At 41.3% G+C, this 19877-nt stretch overlaps 1 long non-coding RNA gene across 1 annotated transcript in view; it reads right to left on the reverse strand.

The window, feature by feature from the left end:
• The window catches only part of LOC144792959 (uncharacterized), a 171359-nt gene extending 154335 nt beyond the window's left edge, over positions 1 to 17024 (reverse strand). Inside the window, exon 1 of the long non-coding RNA XR_013602644.1 lies at positions 16881 to 17024. This is a non-coding gene — a long non-coding RNA (uncharacterized LOC144792959). The remainder of the gene's footprint in view (positions 1 to 16880) is intronic.
• Positions 17025 to 19877: the final 2853 nt, after the last annotated feature.

The raw sequence follows: 19877 nt of genomic DNA on the forward strand, positions 1-19877 counted from the left end.
CCCCTTCTTTACGCCAAGTGAGGGAGCTACCCCTATGTTCTTATTTATAGTAATTTCTTCAGGGTCAGCCTCCTTCACCAAGTCCTTATCCGTTGTCTTTTCCCATAGCTGGAATAGCTGACATTGACCCTTTAATTGGAGATTTTTTGAATCCTTGTTTCGCAGGGGGTTGGATCTTGTCTTAACACAAGATCTTCCCCCCAAGAGTCTCCCAGAACGTAACTTTTTAGCAGTCATCTTTAGACTTGAATCCAAGAGCAACTTAAAATATATAAAATAAGGCAATTGGAGAATGTGAGTCACTTTGAATAAGAATGTACTTACGTCTCGTCTAACATTTGGAAGAAATATCTAGTTATATGACAACAGGTTACCGACATAACTTGAAGGAAATAAGAACGCCCTGAAGAAGTTCTGTTGTACAGAACGAAACGAGTCGGCTGGCTGTGGTACATAAACTTAAGGAAAATAAAAGCATTTGAATATACACCAAGATTCAGCGCTTCAATAAGGACTCTAAGTGATGTGATTTGATTGGACTTGTTGTGCAAGTGGTGCTGTGCCAAACTTTGGAATATTCTCCACTACTCTCTACTACTCACTCTCTACTACTCCACTACTCTCTAATACTCACTCTCTACTACTCATTCTCTACTACTCTACTACTCTCTACGACTCTCTCTCTACTACTCACTCCCTACTACTCACTATCTACTACTCTCTACTACTCTCTACTCTCTACTACTCACTCTCTACTACTCACTCTCTACTACTCACTCTCTACTTCTCACTCTCTACTACTCTCTACTACTCACTCTCTACTACTCTCTCTCTACTACTCACTCTCTACTACTCACTCTCTACTACTCACTCTCTACTACTCACTCTCTACTACTCACTCTACTACTCACTCTCTCCTACTCTCTACTACTCACTCTCTACTACTCTCTCTCTCTACTACTCTCTACTACTCACACTACTACTCACTCTCTACTACTCTCTACTATTCTCTCTCGCTGCTACTCACTCTCTACTACTCACTCTCTACTACTCACTCTCTACTACTCACTCTCTACTACTCACTCTCTACTACTCTCTACTACTCACTCTTTACTACTCTCTACTACTCACTCCCTACTGCTCTCTACTACTCACTCTACTACTTACTCTCTACTACTCTCTACTACTCACTCTACTATTCACTCTACTCACTCTCTACTACTCACTCTCTGCTACTCTCTCTACTGCTCCCTACTACTCTCTACTACTCACTCTCTACTCTCTATTACTCACTCTCTACTTCTCTACCTCTCTCTACTTCTCTCTCTACTAGTCTCTACCTCTCTACCTCTACCTCTCTACCTCTACCTCTCTACCTCTACACCTCTACCTCTACACCTCTACCTCTCTACCTCTCTCTACACGCACACATATACACACATATATATATATGCATATATATGTATATGCATTTATATATATGTATGTGTATATATATGTATACATTAACTCATTAAGTTCCGCAGACGCCGAACGCCGCCTTGACTCCTCCACAACGCGACAGCGGCTCGTGGTGGGTGGCGAGCCCTTACATCAAATCAAATAATTCACACTTTACTCCTCGCATCCAAGGGTGTATGAATAAAGCACGAGCTCCAAAATGCAACAAAAGGGATTTTATTCCGTGACTGGCAACCAAAAAACTCGACGCGTTTCGGGAAAACTTCCCTTGCTCACGAGGCGTGGAGTAAAGTGTGAATTATTTGATTTGATATATGTATACATACATATATAAACATATATAATCTGCATATCTATATAAATACAAATATAAATGCATGCATACATATACATATATGCATACATATGCATGTTATTTACATAAAAGTTTGAAAAACACTAATAAAAGCAAAGCTAAAAAGCCACCTCATTACAAACAGAATGGCTTTAACTTAAACGAGGGCGAGATCTATTGCATTTTCAATGCTTGTTTACTTTGGTTCCATCAAGAAGGCATTCAGATGTGTCACACATTTGCCATAAATTCTGAATGTTAGCACTCTAGTTGCTCATTAGATCACTGTAGTAAAGCTGCTGCTCACCAGGGAAGTCTGCTGCTGGTATGGTAGAGGATTTGAGAAGTCACTCAAAATGTGCCCTCATTTTTCTTTCTGAAGCACTAATCATAATTTCTATGGCAAAATGAACCCCCTCATTTTGTTCCTTTTTAAATTAAATGTTTTCAGACTTACCACTTCATTCCAATCAAGATGGCTTCTGGTGTGCCATACTTTTGTCATAAGTAAGACTGTTAGCGCTCTAGTTGTTCTTTAGAATAAGAGGAATAAGGAATAAGAGGAAGAGGAATAAGAGACCTGCTGGTTCCGTATGCCCCCTCCAGAAACCTTCGTTCCTCCAAAAAGGTCTAGTTATCAGTCCCCCGCGTTCGAAGAGCTAAGTGGGGAGGCAGGGCTTTCTCTAGCCTTGCTCCGATATTGTGGAACACTCTCCCCTGTGAAATCAAGTCCCTGCCATCATTGCAAGCCTTTAGAAGGGCTCTGAAGACATGGCTCTTTGCCAAAGCCTACCCTTAGTTTTGGAATCTGCCTTTTTTTTGGGTGATATTTTCTTGATAGGCGCCTTGATGCCTTCGGGCTAAGTAGCACTATATAAGTTCTCATTCATTTCATTTCATTTCATTTCATTTCATTTCATAGAACACTCTGGGACATTCTGTAATTGGGCTATACTTGGGCTACATCTGAGTGATATTTGGGCTACATTTGGGCTCTTTTGTCTCTGGTGGCCATCTTGGGAGACTGCCTGTCAGAAGTTTTTTAATGAAATAGAAGAGGATTTGAGAAGTCACTCAAAATGTGCCCTAATTTTTCTTTCTGCAGCACTAATCATACTTTCTATGGCAAAATATACCCCCTCATTTTGTTCCTTTTTAAATTAAATGTTTTAAGAGTTACCACTTTATTCCAATTAAGATGTCTTCAGGTGTGCCATACCTTTGTAATAAGTAGGACTGTTAGCGCTCTAGTTGTTCTATAGAACACTCTAGGAGGCTGCAGTAGAACACAAAGGAATCAACTGACAGTCTCTGTCCTTGTTGGATGTACATGTTTTACTGAGAATGTCAGACTTCATTCTCAAATGACTGAGAAAGATAATGTGAATTTACAGAAAATATGCTTTCAGTTTAGCTTATAGATCCCCTTCCAAACCACTGTGGGAAAAGCATGAGATAATAGTTTTCTTTCAAACATGATTCATGATATTCCCGCAGAAGGCTTTTTCACATGGTAAAATCACCTTAGAACACACCACAATTCCTAAAATGAGTATGCTACCATCAACAAATGGTTTATAATGTAACTAATGTCCTAAAACCTTCTATTAACTGCAATGATTTTTAATGAGGTGCTATCATGTATATTGGTCCCAAGATGGCTGCCAACACTTCTTGGATGAAGTGCTGACAGCCAATCAGATCTCACGATGAGATGTGTGGTTAGGCTCCGCCCAGATATATAACTTTTTTCCTTTGAATTTTCTCAGGAACTACTGGAGGGATTTACACCATTTGAGCAAAAGCGTGATCTACGAATCAGACTCTACCATTTTGCCAAATTTCTAGTAATTCCGTTCAGCCGTTCGGGCTGTAGCCGTGTCTAATCGTCCTATGGAAAATAACATAGGGAAAACACGTTTTGGGACCCCCCTTTTTTCTCAGCCCCCACTTGACGAATCCCCCCAAAACTTTCAGGAAAGGAACGGAGCGGAGCGGGCCATCTTCTTTGAGAAATTTGCGAAGATTCATCAACCGGCGCCAAAGTTATTCCCAATAGAATGTTGCGGATTTCCTATGGAAACTAGGTCCTAACTATATATACCTACTGGCGACCGCCAGTAGGTAATATATATTTATATTCAAACAGGTGCTGTTTTGTGGTACAAAAAGCAAAGCTCAAGCCCAAATCCTTAAAGCGTGTTATTTATTCATAACAAAAAGCGTAAAAATACACTCGACGTGTTTCGGTGCAGCCGCACCTTGGTCACGGGTAAATCAGTTTCCTGAATGCCTCCATTATCTAGTGCTTAAACAATAACAATAAAAGTAGGACTACCCGTCCAAACACTGTTACTTCGATTGAACACTGGCAGACATCTTTGAATGCTTTCAACAATGTGTGAAGTATTGAGGTTGATATGTACATGATATATACATAAATCCATAACTATTACATCATAGTATGTTTCAAACAGTTCATGATTTCAGGTATGCTGTCCCGCATTATACCCAGAAAAGTCTATTCGGATTGTGCCCTATGAGCTTCCATTCCTTTACAGTGCACAAATACTGCCCAAGTGGGCGTTGCGTTGTATCGACTGATAATGTTCAAAACATATGGTTATCATAACAGTCATGCCCAAGTGGGCTAGCTTTATCTCATGTCAAACTACCACAATCTTCCCTGAAAATTGTTCGATGTAATTCCTGAGTTTGTCGTTCAGTTATTCCTTCTCACAGTGTGCAGACAACAATGTCTCCTACAAAAGTAAATAAATGTGCAATCACTAAAGTGTTCAGTGCAATATAAAAACTGCTGCTTCACATTATATACAAAATTATGTCACATCATACAGTAGAACTTGCGCAAGCTACTATTATCCTACTAACCCAAATGTACTTCCATCTCCTCATCCTTATTGAGTCCTTTCGGCTGTACTGTATCATACCTGATTATAAATTTCGACTCGAGTTGGCGCAATTGCCTCACTCTATCTCCCCCTCTTTCTGAGATTGGTACCCTATCCAGGGCACAAAATTGTGATAGGCTAGTGTCCTTGTTATGACAATCCTTGAAGTTCTTAGCAATGGGATAATTCTTATCCTCATTCACTATCGCTCTTGTATGCTCAAGGACTCTTTTTTTTACTTGGTGTATTGTGCTTCCAATATACACCATTGGACACGGGCAACACAAAGCATATACACAAAAATCAGACTTACAAGTCAGGTGTTTGTCTATTTTGTACAGTTTTTGAGTATCTGAAAGTCTTAACTCTTTTCTGTTAGTGCTGTTTTTCATGCTTTGCATGCCCGGCATGTATAAAAACCTTTTATTGATTTAACATCGGTTTTCTCTTTGGGGTTGTTACTACAACTGTTTGGTGTGGAATCGCCGAAGAAACAGAATTTGCCACGATATCAATCACGGAGGTTGTTTGGCTGCCTCTGTTTGTTGGACCCCGCCCTGGAAGTTGGTGTCCGCCCTCAGCCAAGATTATCTGCGAATCCGATGGGAAAATGTTGGCTGGTTGAACCCCCTGCTAGCGAGCTGAAGCAACACATTGAGCCGAGTATCGAGGACGCGGAAGCTTGAGTCGGAGGACCCGCGGAAGCTGTTCTCGTGCTAACGGTGAGTGGAGTAAGCATGTAGCTATTTGCAGGACGGGGAACGAGCGGCAGTGAAAAAGGAAAGGAAGTTTGCTCTTGTGAAAAGCCGAATTGCATACATAACGTGCCGGCGTAATTAGCAGCTTACAGCTGCGGGAAAGGCAAAATAATGCTAAGTGACGCAGTAAAAGAAAGAGAGGCGAACGCGGATGCGTTCTTTGACATTTCGAATAAAGCGAGCACCTCAAGCAAAAACACGAGTAAACCAAACGAGGGAGGTGATGGTGACCTGAATACCCTTTTAAAGAACTTGGAGAAAAAAATGAGGGCTGAAATTACAAAATGGTGGGAACACAAGTCCCTTTCTAAATATGCCGAGGCAGGAAGGGTCCCACGTGGGCTGAGAATACTCCTGGCCCCAAGTTTTGAAAAGCCTAATCCGGCAATGCTGCGGGAATGGGGAGAATTAAATTTACAAGCGTCAATGAACCTTATTCACCTCTTGATAAGATACGCAGACATAGACCGTTCGACTTTAATAGCGGAAATTGAGAAGATTGAGACAGAATTATGTAAATCTGATAAGCAAGACTGGATAACGTCAAAGAGAAATGAAATAAAAGAGCGCCTAAAAAAACATGAGGACAAGATCATAACAAGGAAGGTACAGAAATTCGCAAGAGACCAAGATGACTATCAAAGAGGGAGAATATACACTTTCTCTAAAAAATACGACAATCTTCGCAAGGTGAAGGGGAAAGGAAGCGTAAAACCTAATACGCTACAAGCCGGCGCTTCCAATGTAACTGAACATGAGGATACAACTGACCGCGAATCATTGTCTAGTGGCTCTAGTGAGGGTAGAAGTGAAAACAGCAGCAAAGACACAGACAGCATGTTCTTCAGTTTAGAAGAAGAAGTCGATTTTTTGGTAGAAGCGAGGTTGAAAACCCTGAGACCTCGCAACGACAGAAATCAGGTCGGAAAAGACGCAACACAGTCAGACGTTCAAACAGGAGGAAACGCAGGCGTGAAGCCCAAAAAGAAGAAGAACTATTGGCGCAAAAAGAACTAATTGACAAATAAACTGTAGTAAACCTCACAAGCATGACTCTGACGCAAGCTGAAGAGCAATTGTTAGCATTGGGCCTCAACTTTTGTCCGAATACAGATTTCAACTATGCAACCACCCGGATAGACATTTTCAAATTTATAAGGAAACTAAAGTTAAAAAAAAAAATTGCCATGAAAAGTGTTTGGGAGGACAAAAAAACAAAAACACGAACTGTGGCCGAGTCACACTTGCAAGTTTCTGATATACCTACACTGTGGGCATTACATGAGCTAAATAATGAAGAGGAAAATAACTCCCAAAGATCAACTCAATCACAACTAAGAGAACTGGATTTGCTCCAGAAGGGTGCGGTGGAAAGCCCCTTCAAGCCCAGATCTACATTTGTCCCTTTAATGCCGAAGGATGCAATAGACGTTTTTCATGACCGCATTACTGAGGAAATAAAAAAACTCCATTGCCAAACCAATTGTGAGAAATATAGTTCAAACCAGCATCAAGTCCAATACAACAATCTGATGGAAAGAATTAGGAAAAACCCGAATGTCATAATAAAAAAATCGGACAAGGGCGGGAATATCGTGCTGTGGAGCAAAACAGACTATGAGGCTGAAGCCAAGCGGCAACTGGAAAATGGTGATTGTTATGAGAAGACAACACTAAAAACATATCACAAGGCAAAGGAAAACATCAAAAAAGAACTACTAAAATGGAAACAGATGGCTTAATAACAAATGAGGAATTTAAATTCCTGTATAATGCCCACCCTGTGATGCCGTTTCTATACTTGCTACCCAAGTTGCACAAAGAAAAAGTCCCAAAACCTGGCAGACCCATAATACTCAGCCATCAAGAGCATGACAGAGCACATCGGCCAGTACATAGACTATTTTTTACAAGAACTGGTAAAAGAGTTGCCGTCATACCTAAAAGACACTGGAGACTTTTTATCTCGGATTGACAATTTTGAGTGGACAGGGGACATGATGTTGTTGACTCTAGATATAGAGTCTTTATATACTAGCATTAACCACGAACAAGGTTTGAAAGGAGTAGAATATTTTCTTAAAACTCGTCGGCTGAATATGTGTCACCTAACAAAATGATAATGTCACTAATCAAATGGTGTCTTGAAAATAATTACTTTGCCTTTGGTAAGGAATACTACAGACAGAAGAGGGGAGTGGCCATGGGGGCCTGCTTTTCCCCGAGCTATGCGTGCCTGCACGTAGGGTTCTGGGAGAGGCAGGTCCTCATGGGCCAAGATCAATATGAGATGGACAATAAGATTTGTTTGTGGCTGCGTCTTATAGACGACGTTTTTGTTATCTGGAGAGGAGATACCCTAAGTGCCATGGATTTTGTAGAAAGAATTAATGTGAATGACTACAATCTATTCTTTACCTCGCATCAGAGTACTAGTAAAATTGAGTTTCTTGATGTTCAGGTAGTAGTAACTAACAACAAACTGGCGACAACAGCATATAGGAAACCCACAGCAGGGAATGCAATTCTCCATGCGTCTAGTGCACACCCCAAGCATTTATTAGCGAGCATACCCTATGGTGAGGTACTGCGACTCAAGCGAATCTGTAGTTCTCCTGAAGAATATGAGAAGTGCAGAGATGAGAGCATAGTAAGACTCCGTGCCAGGGGATACACAGAAGACACACTCGGCAGAGCCATTAGTAGAGCTGACATTAAATCAAGAGCTGAATTATTGCCTACACATAGAAGATCTGCAGGGGGAGTAGAATCAGATAAAGATACAGATGCGCCAAGATTGATAACTACATTTAGCAGGCAGGAGCGCAAAATAAGAGCCATATTAAATAAAAATTGGCCAATTGTGCTGACAGACAGCATCCTGAAGGAAGACCTCCCTAATAAGCCACAGGTAACATTCAGGAGATGCAAGAACATGGCTGTTCAACTGACACAACCACTGGGGGCAGGGGCAGCTGCTCCCACATGGATGCCAGTTAAACAAGGATTCCTCAAATGCTCCACATGTCGAGCATGTACCATTGGTGTTAATACCAGTAAATACAGCACACCCTTCAGCAAGAATGAGTTAAAAATAAAGGGGAACTATGACTGCCGTACAGAATTTGCTGTATATATTCTCACGTGCACCTGCGGCCGAAGGTACGCGGGCAGCACGATTAAGCCGGTGCACGTGAGAATATTGCAGCATATCAGAGCAATCATCAACAGTGACTCCACCTACCCGGTGGCTAGACACTTTAAGGCGAGACATGAAAAGAATATCAAGTGTCTATCCTATTATGTCATTGATGCAGTACCAACCCCGAGAAGAGGTGGGGACAGAGAGAACTTGTTAAGACAGCTGGAGACTAAATATATACTTAATCTTAACAGCAAGTCTCCTAATGGTTTAAACACCACGGAGGACATGCATATGTTTCTGTAGTAAATCTTGATGAAAATAGGAATCACAACTTAATCTGAGAAAGTCTTAAAAATTTCATGTAAAAGAATGTCATTGATCAGCATCTACGTTCAAAAAAGTCCCTTTTTTTTTAAAATTCACTTATTTTTTTCATTTGTACAGCACTATGCACTTTCTGTTGACTCAATGAATTTTAATATCTTATGAGCTTTTAGGGGGGGTGGTTTTTGGATATCCAGGCTTGGGTTTTCAATACCATGTAACCCAGTGTCAGCTCATAGAAAACAATTATTACAGTTTACATGGAGATAACGGTTCTGATCGAAATGATTTGTTTGGTACGAATTCAATTAGTGGCAGCATTTGCACAGAAACACGATTTGCACTAAAAAGCGTAATTTTGCACATATTAGTTTTATAGGCATTTATGCCGAGATGTTTTAACTCCATATTGAATATTTCTACAAAGTTTTTAATATGAGATGTCTACATAAACTATGCATCAGAATGCACATATCAACTTTAGGCATTTATGCTGTTATTATCATCTAGACGCAATGATGCAAAGATAATGATAATGAGAATTGAGTCTCTATACATGCATCTATATATGTTTAAATTATGTATTGCGCAAGGTTGAAAATCGTGAGATAATGCATTTATGCAGTAATCTGTACACAACGTCATAAACTAGAACCTATCCAATGTTTTAACTGGTCGCTATTGATATATGAAGACATAGCGTCAACAGAAGTATTTCTTCACTGTTTGTCATCACATGACTGAAATGCTTGAAAAAAATGAGTATTTAAGATTGTAACAAACTGCAGTATCGCTATGTGATCAAGGTTACTGGATAACCGAAACGCATCATGCCTGGAATACTATTTTGTGAGAGCAAATAAATCTGCCCACTGAAAACTTACCTGCTGCTGAAAAAAAAAAGGGGTCCTTCTTTCTGTTTGGTGTGGAATCGCCGAAGAAACAGAATTTGCCACGATATATATATATATATATATATATATATATATATATATATAAAACTTTATTCGATTTCTTCATAGGAAACTATAAAAGCGTATACAAAACGTAACATCATGTTATTAAAAAGTTAAAAACAGTATATTTATTGTGGATAAAAAGTTCAGACCGTAGAATATTCATGTCATAAGAGTTTTTCTACATCCATTCACAATCTTCAAAAACTTCACAATATAGCATATATAATCATTGGGAGGGTCTGTAAAAATTAACAAGCAATTGCAATGCAATCGGCCTCGCCTTTGGGACCTTCTATGCATTTAGCTATGCAGCACATTAGCCTGGGTGCTGAAACATCTACTGTTCTTCAACATTGAGAGAAAGTAAGCACCAAACTGGTGACCCGCCAGGTATGGGAACACATGGAGAGAAATATTGCCTTTCAGCTGGAAAAGGTATAGTCCAAAGCTCTGTTTTTAATATAAAATCAGGGTCTTCGGTGGTCATATCATCTAAAATACAAGATTTAAAAATAATATTACTGTCCACGGGTGCTCGTAGAAGACAATTTCTGCAGTCTGGATTCTAGAGAATGCTAAAGTAATTCTGGTATTTTACTGATCTCTACTGGTCGTTTTCTATCACAAAAGTTAAATAGAGGCAGTTGCCAGAAAAATGTAAACAAGAAAGTCCCTCAGAAGAAATCAATTCTGGTAGTTTACTGACCTCTGCCAGTCGTTTTCTATCAAGACAGTTAAATAGAGGCAGTTGAACAGAAAGAAAGTCCCTAAGCGGAAGCAGATAAGTCCTAGGGCTGCTCTCCAGAGCCCACTAAGTAGGTACACACATAAGTATATAATAAAAGATCTAAGTATATACTAAAGTATATAAAAGAGGTCTTGAATGCTCGACCTAAAACACAGGTTGACATTGTCTAAAACCATAGAACCTCAGTATCGGTAGAATCCAGCTCTTTCTCTGTTCACTATTAAAGAATAAAACAGTAAGCATTGTTGTCTGTAGTGACACATCACCACAGGGGCATTTAGAGAGGCACTGTGAGCAATAGTTTATCACTGAAAAACTGACCAGGAGGTGGAATATATCCAGCCTGAAATGCTTTAAAACAAATCTGTCTTGTGTCTTATCAACATTTTTAAAGTATGGTTGCGTATCATAAGTGACCAGCATCATCTTGATTATTATAAACGCTCTGCTTCATCAATTCCGTGGGCAGACTTAATTCCTTTGCTCATGATAAACAATCGATTTTGAAATTCTTTCTGCCAATGTGTTCTAGGGATGCAATCTGATCAAAGAACTCAGGGTGGCGCATGTCACCCATGACACTTTTTCATATAGTTCTACAATGGTATTTGAAAAAAAAGTGAGATTTAAGTCAATCCCTAATAGTCTCATGATTGAGGGTAGTTTGTCCGATTTTCCAGATCTTGTGCCACAAAAGAATTGGCTGGATCTTAATTAAATCAGTTAAAAAGGATAGACCCAGCTCAGCATGGTATACAAGAGAGGAACAGCTATTTGGTACAGCTAGGAGAATCCTCAGTAAAAAATTCTCAACCAATTGGAGGGGTTGACAGTCAGTGTGCCCCCAGACTCCTGCCCCATATACAGCTGTTGATATAAACTTTGATTTATAGAAGGTTAATAGTTCTTTGACTTTGACTGGTTTTCTACCAAGATTATGTGTGAAATTGCAGTTTGGAGAATGTCTTAGCAAAACCAATATTTATATCTTCAATAAACACATCCCGAAATGTTAAGGTCCTTTCTCTACACTTCATGATGAAGGTCTTATCTTTGTTAATTAACATGCCTAAGTTTTGCATATAGTTAGTGAAACTTGTTCATAATCATTGGAGCCCCACAGGAGTGCAGGCCGTGAGCACAGCATCATCAGCATAGAGCGTACAGGAATCGGTCGACAACCAATTTGCAGTAGATTTCGACACTGCTTGACCAAACCCCTCCCTATGCCAGTCCACAAGCTTTCTTTTGGTCAAATGACCATAAAAGTGCAATGTGCAATACAAATCATGTATATATGTTAAAATAAATGATTAAGACATAAATTACATAGTAGAGAGACGTCAATCAAGTGTTGATCTGGAGCCAAATTTACAAACGACGTGATAGACTGACCTCTCTGTTGTGCAAAATAGAGACAGTGGCACCACAAACCTCAAAATAGCTATAGAAGTACTAACAGGGTCCCCTATGCTGTTAGGGTTCTCCTGGTGCCAAGCCATTAAAATTCCATAATTCATCCAAGGTTAAAATGATAAAACACCATATTAAGTTACTCAGTTAAAACAGTTAAGAGCACCTACTTCACAGCTTCTGCAATTTCCTTCTAATGCCCCACATGTGACCCATAAACTTTGGAACTGAGCAAGCAACTATGGGTCTTGGATCTGATGTAAGACTTCGCAGAGCTTCGACATGATTGCATGTTCCCAGCTGCTTACATATGGGCATGAGCCAGTTAGCTCTCGGGAGAGAGTAGGCTGGACAAGCAAATAATACATGTGTGAGTTATTCAGTTGCTGTGGTGCAATTAAAACAATGCTGTGAGAATGATGGCGTAGGAGTCCAGGTGCCTGTAAGGAAATTCCATGGTAGTGTGTCAAACCTGAACTGACTATATAGTTTCCTGTTGTTGGGTATCTCGATGATTTCTTGATAACTTTCCAGGTCCTCTAAACCGATATCAGCCAATAAGCATTAACATTTCTTTTCTAACCTATCTTATTGTATTTGTTCAGAGAGCGAACTTCCTCTAGAGCAGGATCAGGAGTGGACCTGATTCTCCACCAAAACAGCAGCGGGCGTAGTTTGGCCTTGTCTACGATAGGTTTCAAGACCATGTCAAGTCTTAAGAGGTGGAGAGGTTTGCTCTAAGGTAGCAAGACCAGGCTCCTCAAAAGCTTTTTCTCAGATCTAAAAAGGTCATCAATCCTATCAAAGCATCACAACTCAGCCCCTTAAAGGGCTGATCTCACTGCTTTAGCTGCCACTGGTGTGTTAGAGGTGGTGCTATGTTCTTTTCAAAGGGCTCCAACTATTTGCACGTGCTTCAAAGTCATCTTAGCCACATGCTGTTTCTAGGTCATGTCATCTGATAGCTTTATACCTAGGCAATGTTCCCTCTAATTTTTTTCCTCTGTGTGCGGCAGTGGAGGGTCTCTGTGCGCTGCAACCATGGCTATGTGCGCCAGGAACCAGACCACGCGCGTGTGCCGTGCCAAATATCACTCTAAATATTTACGTGAAAAGATGGTGCATTTTCACACATAGAGAGCCACGTTAAGGGTCTTACGGTTGGTTTGCAAATTGGATAAACATGCCATTACATGAATTAGTTACACAGACAACTACACTTTAGGTTTAGAAAAGCACAAGACTCCAGTGGTGGTACCATCATTAGATTTTACTATATTCTTAACTGGAGCACTGTTCATTGGGTGGGGAAATATTGAGAGCCTATACAATATCACATGTACACGCTGGCTGGTAGCTTTGCAGGCAGCTGCGCTCAGTGTTCCTTGTGCTTCATGTCCGGCTCTCCCATAGTGGCCAAGGTTACAGGTTGCCTATGTGCGCCATTTGCATAATGTCAGTGTAATTATGAGTGCCATTCAAGGACTATGAGTGACACTTTCTCCTGAGCAAAATAAGCAATTATTTACTGCAGTCTGGAGCCATGCGGCAATGCGATTAGGGGAGCGCTGCCATGATTTGCTGTTGGAAACACAATCTTTATGATGCTTTTGGGACCATAAGGCAGCACACTCTGATGCCCTTAATAGAAAATCCTTACTGCTTGGGAAACACTGTCTTCTCCCTCGTTAGGGAGATCGTTGGACATGTGCTATTTAAAATAGGCGCAGAAGGAAGATGCAACAAACGGAATGAGCTTGTTGCACACAACGGATACATGAATGAATATAGGCACCTGTAGGGTGCAAGTGCTTATTCACACAGGTGCAATAAGGAAGCTGTAGGCAGCTATGCAGAAGCGAAAATCTCGAGGGTTCAAGAAGCCGATTTTGTGCATTCTGTAAGTGCACATCTGGAGTTGTTCTCATTTTACCCACAGTGCCAGGGGCAAAGGCCGAGCCAACCTATCTGAGCCTCTGAGCTCTCTTTGGTCTCTTTGGCGCACTTCAGCTTGGGGCACTTTGCTATAGTTTGCTGCTTAAGTCTCTCTTATTGGACCCTTTCCAGAGTTTGGAGGCTGCTCAGACTGCAGGCCATCCATCCCTGCACATTAGCCCAAGCAGTAGGGCCATGAGTCCCCTTCTCACCCAACAAATACCTGTTGAGACACATTGTGGGGTAAAATGGTCGCAGATTTATTAGTAATCTGGGTATGACTTGCTCACACAAAAATCATAGGCAGTAAAATCTAGCGTTAGATCAATCGGAAATCTTGCCCACATAGCGGAGCGCTCGTTCGCGAAATATTTCATTGCACTCGCAAAGACTGGGTTTTGGCTCGTAAAAGATGAGAGACAGAGTGCGGAGATAGAACAGCTATCAATACCACAACAAGCATTTGCAATACAATAGGTCTCGCAGTTACGCGAGTTTGAGCTATTGACATTGCAAATAACAATGGGCCATATGTATGAAAATGTCCATTTGCGATTCTCAAGTAGCGATTTTTTTGTGAATCGCTATTTAAGAATCGCAAAACGCTATGTATGTAAGATTTGCAAAGAATTTTGCGAATCCTACATATTCCTTAATTGGGAATCGCAAATTGTGATTCACAATTAAGGAATACCTCCCCATTCATTCCTATGGGCCCGAGGCTCATAGGAATGAATGTGAAGACATTCTCAATTTGCGATTTGCAATTAGAGAATCACAAATTGAGAATGCAATTTCAAGGTTGTCAAAAGGACACCCTGTTGCACCCCTGAAATGTGCATGTGTGCACATGTGGCACACATACATGCCCTCAGGGCATGTATGTGCGTCACATGGCACTTTGAAAAATGCAAACAAGTGCATTTTTCAAAGAAATCGCAAATTACCACCAACTGAATTTGCGATTCCTTACAGCCAAATCACACTTTCATTGTGCTTCTTACATTGCATTTAAGAAATCTCAATTTGCGATTCCTTAAATGCAATTGATTCCTTATTTTGCGAGGGGTGTTTTGTATCATACATTGAATACTGCTACTTTGCGATTGCAAACGCAGAAATTCTGCAAATTTCAGCATTTGCGATCGCAAAATAGCTTTCAAACATATGGCCCTATGCCTTTTTGTTTTAAAAACATAAATAAAAGGCATTGTCATTTACAATGCCAATAGCTTCAACTTGCGTAACTGCGAGACCTATTGCATTTCAAATGCTTGTCTTTGCATGTGGCCACTGTGAGCAACACCACCAGCTTTCTGTAACGATAATCAACAGAACCCTTTTGTTGGTGTTAACAACATATGCAACAGAATTAGTCACAAAAGGAAGGATAGAGGAGGGATAAAAGGGGAAGAAAGATTTGTATTCATATAGCACTTGTTACCCCTGATGGGTTTTGAATCGCTTTTTTGGCGAGTAGCACGCCACTCCGAGGCTTGCTAGGAAATGGAGGGATGTGTCAGACTATACCTTGGCCTTCAAGCTCTTTATTCACATACTAAGTACATCGGTATAGGATAAGGGTATCCAACTTCTAATCAGCAGATGGAATATTTATAGTCATCTTTTTCTTTGTGAACACTATTTCTTTATTGCCAAGGACTCCAAATTCTCTTAAAAATCTGGTTAATATTTTTGAAAATGTTTCTCAGGGACGTGATATTACAATTTTCATTTAGAAATCCGAAGATTACTGAGCCACGGAGTCTACAGATTAATGTGGAATACATTCTGACGGATCCCTTTTATGATTTTCAATGACTGAGATACTTGGGTACTGCAGTACCCTTGTGGTCAAGGTTACTGCTTGCATGTCATTGCTAAGTCTGCATGTCTACGGCCTGATCCCTAATTTGTAGTCACTGAAAAAGGTGTCAATTAAAAAGGCAATATTCTACCAATCAATATGTATTTTTTGTTTCAGCCCCAGGGCCATACAACCAGTAGACAAGAATAAAAAACATAATAAACAGAGCAAATGTAGATTAAAACCGCAGGCGCATGCAGTTTAATTTGTTCTTAGTGGTTCGACAAAGCTCCAATGTGCGCGTGAATTTATGAACGACAGTTTGATCTGGTCTATTTTTATGCCCTAAAATATGTAGAGGGTCACCCTCCTAGGCAGCAAAACGATATGATCCCGGAAACAAAAGAATGGTGCCTCACTGCACTTTTTAATATTGCATGTTACGAAGGCGGTCGATGAACCTGCCTTTTTATCTCCACTGTGCAGTAACATAAAAGCATAAAGTGGAGCAGTCTCTCGCCTTGCATGTACATTCATCCACATTGGTTGACTGAAAAATGTTCTACCCCCACTCAACACTCCCGGACGTAAGTAAACACAGAGCTCTTGCTCCTTTGTTTTTTTTCTACATCAGGTGACGTTTTATCTTTTCTCCCTTTGTCTTTTAGGTGATGCAGGTAAATAAGCTTAAGAGTACTGCTACTCATTTTCCTCTATCTAAATAAAAGAACACAATCTGCCCGCAGCCTCGCTTTACTTCCAAAATAATACAGCAAGTCTGCAAACCGGGCAGATTACCCTAAAAAGCACACACGGGTGTTTTTAAACTTGCTGCATTGTTTTGTAAGTAAAGCGAGGCTGCGGGCAGATTGAGTGCTTTTGTTAAAGTATCCATGTAAATCACAGCTCATGAAGTGGCTGCGATTAACATGGATACTTTAACAAAAGCACTCAATCTGCCCGCAGCCTCGCTTTACAAAGAAAAGAATATAAAATCAACAGTGCGTGCACTACAGGGCGGCAAAACAAAAGCCGAACCCATCAAAAACAAAAGGCCAGCAAGTGGCCACATTAAAACACTTACCTCCGCTCCCAAGTATTAGGTCACTCCAAAGTGGTCACTTCCGCCGCCGTCCTTCACAATCAGGAAATGCCCATTTTTTCGCGCCGCGCGCCTTTTAAAAGCGGCGGCGGCGCGAATACTCTTGCGGGATGTGTGCCCTCTGTGCCCTCTGTGCGCGCTCCACACAGGGGACTGCGCGCTCGTGGGTAGGGAAGTGCGCGCGCGCGCGGCCGCGCGCGTTCCTGGGAACAGTGTACCTAGGTAATCAAAGGTACTGGCCCTCTCTAGTGGGGCGCCTCCCAGAGACCATCTTCCTTTGTATGATTTATGAGAATTGATCATCAAGAATTTCGCTTTTCAGGTATTGAGCTCTTATCCCCGCATGTCACAGAAGTCATTGAATCCATTTAAAAGCAGCTTGACCCCCCCCTGGTGTTTTTGACTAACAAGGTGTCGTCCGCAAGCAAGGCATCACAATTGCTTCCCTCCCCAGCATGGGAGCATCCACAGGGGACTAAGATAAAAAACAAACTACATTGTTCATAAAGATGGTAAAAAAGTGTGGGTGCCAGGACACAACATTGGCGTACTCCCCTGTTAACTTTAATTGGGTTAGGCAGCTGGCCTTGCCTGCCCAATCCACTTTGGCAAAATTTGCTTTGTGGAGGCGAATAACCAGAGATAAGATCTCAGAAGGCAACCCCATGTCTTTTAGCACTTGCTACAGTTTGTTACTTGAGACACGATCAAAGGCAGTCTTCCGATCGATGAATGCTACATACAGGCTCCCCTGACCAACAACAACAGTCTTCCAATATAGAAGAAGAAAACGGAACACCTGATCTATTGATCCCATGTCCTGTCTGAAACCAGCTTGGAAGGGGGTTAGGACGTTGTTTTCACTAACCCTGTCCTAGATCTTGTCCAAAAGGGCACGACAAAACCCTTTTTGAATGGAAACGATAAGACTTATGGGTATGTGATTGCTGGGAAGAGTCCTATTTCCTTTCTTATGTATAGGAATCATCTCTGCTCCCTTTCAGGAATTTGTAATTGGGGCAGCCCCTGCTATGACATTAGAAAGTGTCAGGATATAACTAGAACAACTTTCTCTATCCTATAGAAACAGATCGCTGTATATACCACGGGACCCGGGGCTTTTGTTTGGATAATTGAGTCTATACAGGCCTGAATTTCTCTTCTGGTGAAAAGGTTCTTAGAGATGGCATTGGGTAGATCTAGAGAGACAGCTGGTGTATCAGACGTACTTGGTCCTGAGTAGAAAAGCTGAAAGGCATCATACCATGCAGAGATTGGGATGTTGTTGGCTAGCAGTGGCGGCCTCATGGAATCCCTCATTGTGACTAAAAGCCAAAACGTTTTAGAGTCTTTAGGATCACATGCCTCCCTGATGAGCCTCCACCTGTTTTTGTCCCACTCCCTTTTATCTCTAGCTTGGGCTATTTTATAGGACCTTCTCAATATTCTCACTAGGACCTTGTTCTTGGCCCTAAGTGCCATGGAGAGTTGTTTTAGTTGTCTGCACTCACGTTTGAACCATGCATACTACAATCTTACTGTTGGTCTAGATTAAAAAAAAGTAGAGGATCAATAAAATACAGTGTCAAATGCTCAAAGAGGCAGATGTGGCTGTCAGAGATCACATCAAACTTTCCCAGTTTCGCGAGTAAGGCTGAAAGCTCAGACGTCCACAGGTGGAGCTTACCTTCATTGGAAATCATCTTGTGCCACTTAAGCCGATGATTGTCATTAGTTGGATATAGTTCCCTTGTTGTTAAATGGGATCTAGGACTGTTAGATGGCTCATCCCAAGGAACCACCAGTCTCAGACTTAGGGGATTATGATCCTTATCAACGCTTGTGCCCACAACCATATCTGTTATCAAGGGCCATAGCATTAGATCTAACTAAAAATAGTCGATACAGCTCATGCCGTTAGTTCTAGTAAAGGTGTTGCTCCTAGTTTATCTGAATTAGCCCACCTATTTGTGACCCTCAGCCCGAGATCTCATGATAAAGTGTTTCATTGTAGTGCCACTTGAGACCACTTTTTGATTGGCAGTATGTCAAGGTGGGCGCCTAATGACAGTTCATCTTCCTCTCTCGCCTCACAGATATCCTCCCTGTCCAATGGTTGACATGTCTCATTGAAGTAACCGGCTAGGATCATGGGGTGCAAGGGGTCCCTGTCATTCAGGAGTTCCTCTAGTTCATGTAGGGTAGCAGATCTCCTACCCCCCAGTTCCTCTTGCATAAACACTGTAAATGTCTAGGGTAAGACCTGGCTGGCCTTTAATTGGATCTCTAAAATGTCTAGGCTGTCAAAGGGGAGCTCTGAGATTTTGCAGTGGAGTGCAAACCTAACCCATATCAGCAATCTCTCCACAGGGCACACTGGTTTATTAGAGATTGTAGGGCGATACTAAGAAACATAGCCCATCATATATAGGGGTGTTGTGCTCTAGGTTTCCTCGTGAATACAAATGTCAAACGTTTTGATAAATTCAATCCAATGCGGAAGGGACATTTCTGTCCTCACCCCTTCCACGTTCCATGACACCATATGGAGCTTGGGTGGATCTTCGGCCAAAGAAAGAGATTGAAGTTTGGAGCCTGCCTGTAAATCTCCTTTTGGGACATGAGGGTTAAGGAGATTAGTAGATGTTTCTCTCCTAGGACACTCATCTCTATTTAATACTGACCCCCTTTTTATCAGGACTCCTTGACTAAGTGTGGCCTCAGTACTGCCCTTTTCAGGCAGCTTACAATTTAAATGAGTACTCTGCCCAGGTTGAGAGGGGATGGTGGAAACTATGGGGCTGGTCAATTGGCTAGACTCTGGAGTCAATCGTTTTCAGCTGAAGTAGAATCTTTGCCTAAGTGAGAGGCAAATTGGATGTTAGTTGTTGCGGAGGACAAAATCCAGCTTCCAGAGCGATTCAATAATGAATCTGCCTCGCAACCACCAGGTTCAGTTTGATACAGTCTGTAAGGCTG

Source organism: Lissotriton helveticus, chromosome 11 (assembly GCF_964261635.1).
Source record: "Lissotriton helveticus chromosome 11, aLisHel1.1, whole genome shotgun sequence".
NCBI lineage: Eukaryota > Metazoa > Chordata > Amphibia > Caudata > Salamandridae > Lissotriton > Lissotriton helveticus.